This window comes from Pongo pygmaeus, chromosome 1, assembly GCF_028885625.2.
Source record: "Pongo pygmaeus isolate AG05252 chromosome 1, NHGRI_mPonPyg2-v2.0_pri, whole genome shotgun sequence".
Classification (NCBI taxonomy): Eukaryota; Metazoa; Chordata; class Mammalia; order Primates; family Hominidae; genus Pongo; species Pongo pygmaeus.
Window position 1 is genome coordinate 116,877,450 of NC_072373.2, and position 3,860 is coordinate 116,881,309.

Sequence of the window (3,860 nt, forward strand, 5' to 3'; positions counted from 1 at the left end):
TGGTGGCGGGCGCCTGTAGTCCCAGCTACTCGGGAGGCTGAGACAGGAGAATGGCATGAACCCGGGGGCTGAACTTGCAGTGAGCCGAGATTGCGCCACTGCACTCCAGCCTGGGCGATGGAGTAAGACTCCCTCAAAAAAAAAAAAAAAAAAAAAAAAAAAAAAAGATTATCTGTATATTCTTTTCTAAGAGTTTTACAGTTTAGCTCTTTGTTATTGATGTATTTTCAGTCAATTTCATGCAACTTCATTCTTCTGCATATGGATACCCAATTGTCCCACCACCATTTGTTTTATTATTTTATTTTTATCTATTTAATTATTTTATTTATTTATTTTGAGATAGAGTCGCCCAGGCTGGAGAGCAATGGCATGATCTTGGCTCACTGCAACGTCTGCCTCCCAAGTTCAAGCAATTCTTCCTGCCTCAGCCTCCTGAGTAGCTGAGGTTACAGGTGTCTGCCACCACGCCAGGCTAATTTTTGTATTTTTAGTAGAGACAGGATTTCACCATGTTGGCCAGGCTAGTCTCGAACTCCTGATTACCTCGGACTCCTAAAGTACTGGGATTACAGGCATGAGCCACTGCGCTCGGCCTATTTTTTTATTTTTTGAGACAGAGTCTCGCTCTGTCACCCAGGCTGGAGTGCAGTGGCATGATCTCAGCTCACTGCAACCTCCGCCTCCCAGGTTCAAGTGATTCTCCCGCCTCAGGCTCTTGAGTAGCTGGTACTAAAGGTGAGTGCCACCACACCCCGCTAATTTTTGTATTTTTAGTAGAGAGGGGGTTTCGCTATGTTGGCCAGGCTGGTCTTGAATTCCTGACCTCAGGTGATCCACCTGCCTTGGCCTCCCAAAGTGCTGGGATTACAGACATGAGACACCGCGCTCAGCCTCATCCTCCAGTCTCTACCCTTCTTCAATCTCTTGTGAGAATTGAGGGGGAGGGTAAGTGAGAGGGTGAGTCCTGGAAGGGAGGAAGACACGGGGAGCAGGGCAGGGTCCTGGCAAGCACTAAGTGCTCAACAGATGTTGGTTAATTTGTGCCTGACTCAGTCTCCCCCATAAACTTGCAAGCTCTTTGAAGGCAGGGGCCTTGCCTCATACTTTTTCAGTATTTCTCAAAAGTCCTGGACATCAGAGACCACCCCATGGTTATTTGATCACTTCAACACACACGTTGGTTTTGCGGTCGCAGCAGCTATTATGATAAAAACAGGCTCTGGAGTGTGACTTCAAATGCTGGCCACTAACGAGCTGGGCCGTTTGGAAAGTTACTTCACCTCTCTGAGCCTCAGGTCCCTTATTTACAAAATGTTCATGGCAGTGCCCACTTCACAGGGCTGTGAGGATTACAGAGGATAATCCTGGTGAGGCGCATCAGCCCCAGCGCCGCCTGCCACAATTCTATCCGGCCCCACATATGCATCGTCCATAAGCGTCTGGCCCCTGCATTCTCGCTTTTCCACGTGGCCGAGGTGCACACCCCAACCCACTGGGCCAGTCTCCCCACCCTCTTACCTGTTCTTCTTTCCCGACTCGTCTTTAATACCCATCAGGCGCCAACCGCCGCGGGCCTGGCTCTGTGGTGGCAAGTTGCATGGGTTCTCCTATCAGGACCTCCGAATGAGTCTACGAGGTCGGTTCTATTGCTGTCGCCACTTCAGAGGGAGGAAACAGGCCCGGAGGGTTGGGGAACTTCCCGAGGTCACAGAACTGGTGTCAGGCCCAGATTGGAATCCAAACACATCCCAGCCCATGTCCAGCTCCCCAGCGACGGCCCCTGGGCGTCTTCCCGGGTGCCAGGGGCACCCGCATCCATTCAATTGCTGCCCAGTCCCCGTTCCTCAGTCGCTTCCCGCTACTCCGGGCCCGCATCTCCCCCCACCCGTCAGGGTCAGGCCTCTGGATTTTCCTTTTTCTCTTCCAGAAACTAAGGGGTGAGACCGACGTTTGTGTGCCGGACGCGTGCAGGTGGCCGCGACGTTCCCGGGAGACACGCGGGGGGAAAACGAGTCTGTGCGCGCGGCTGTGAGAAGCCCCGACCAAGCTTTCCACACGCTTGTTTCGGGGAGCAGAGGACGCGAGGGCCGACTGCGTCCCCAGCGCGCAGGCTCGGCCGGGGGCGCGTAATCAGGCAGCCGAGCGGTCCCTTCAAACCGAGTCAGGCAAGCTCTACGTCGTGGGGGCCGCATGGTGCCGAGAGCGCAGCCCCGCCCCGCCCCTCCGCGCTTAATGGTTAGTTGGGTAACAGCCAGTGGTGCCCTAGTTGCCCGGGTGGGGTCGGAGGGACCCTCGCGGGAGGGGAGACCACGTCTCCAGGGGGTGGGAGGCGGCCTCACTGAGGGCTTCGTGGTCGCAGGCAGCTGCGTGACCTCGGAGCGCCGCGCTGGTGGAGGGGCGGCCAGGTGTTGTGGCCACCGGCTCCCGGAGAGGAATGTGGCCAGGTGACCTGGGGTAATCACTTCATCCTCACAGGAAATGCTTTTTTTGTCTGGAAGAACAGTGACTGGGCTGTAAAAACAAATGCCCCTGCCTTCAGGCTCTCTGAGCAAGATATACCCCCTTGGGAGGTGACTGGGGCTGAGACGAGGTGGGGTTTGTTTTGGGGATTGTGGCATGCCACCTGTAACCTTCTAATCTTTAAACTCTCTTTGTTCCTCTTCCTTTAATTAAACCTGACAAATAATTCTCCCCAGTTCGTGATTCCCGTGACCCATGACTTTGCTCTGCCCATAGAAATTCTCTTCTAATTCCTTCCCGTCCGTGTTCTCTGCTTTGTAGTATGTGAACCTTGTATTATTATTATTATTATTATTTATTATTTTTTTTTTTTGAGACGAGTCTCGCTCTGTCGCCCAGGCTGGAGTGCAGTGGCGCGATCTCGGCTCACTGCAACCTCCATCTCCCGGGTTCAAGCAATTCTCTCCCTCAGCCTCCCGAGTGGCTGGGATTACAGGTGCCCACCACCACGCCCGGCTAATTTTTTTGTATTTTTAGTAGAGACGGAGTTTCACCATCTTGGCCAGGCTGGTCTTGAACTCCTGACCTTGTGATCCACCCGCCTCGGCCTCCCAAAGTGCTGGGATTACAGGCGTGAGCCACTGCGCCCAGCCGAACCTTGTATTATTTTTGTTTGCTGTCTCCTCTAACAGATTGTAAGTTTCTGTTTTTCTTTCATTCTTTCTTTTTTTTTTAGGCAGAGTTTCGCTCTTATCGCCCAGGCTGCAGTGCAGTGGCGCGATCTTGGCTCACCGCAACCTCCGCCTCCCTGGTTCAAGTGATTCTCCTGCCTCAGGCTTCCGAGTAGCTGGGATTACAAGTGCCTGCCACCACACGCAGCTAATTTTTTGTAGTTTTAGTAGAGATGGGGTTTCACCATGTTGGCCAGGCTGGTCTCGAGCTCCTGACCTCAGGTGATTCAGCCTCCTCGGCCTCCCAAAGTGCTAGGATTATAGTTGTGAGCTGCGGCACCCGGCCGAAGATTGTAAGTTTCTTTAAGGTAGTGACCGTCGTTGTAGTTCCCATAACTACATGATTAACACGTGGTTAAACAGAAGTAACAGTGGGCATCTTCAGTTAATTTTGGGATAATTATTGTGACCTGTGGGTACCCTTCCGTTGTGGTCGCAGTCAGGCGCATCAGTCACATTATTTAAATTAGCGCCAAACTTTGTCTTCAGTAACTCACTTTAAGATGCAGGCCTGGCCGGGCGCGGTGGCTCACGTCTGTAATCCCAGCACTTTGGGAGGCCGAGGCGGGCGGATCACGAGGTCAGGAGATCGAGACTATCCTGGCTAACATGGTGAAATCCCGTCTCTACTAAAAATACAAAACATTAGCTGGGCGCGGTGGCAGG

The 3,860-nt window shown here is 52.9% G+C and overlaps 1 pseudogene; it reads left to right on the forward strand.

The window, feature by feature from the left end:
* Positions 1 to 1,556: 1,556 nt before the first annotated feature.
* Positions 1,557 to 2,133, forward strand: LOC129021998 (putative uncharacterized protein encoded by LINC01356; annotated as a pseudogene).
* The last annotated feature ends 1,727 nt before the right edge of the window (positions 2,134 to 3,860 follow it).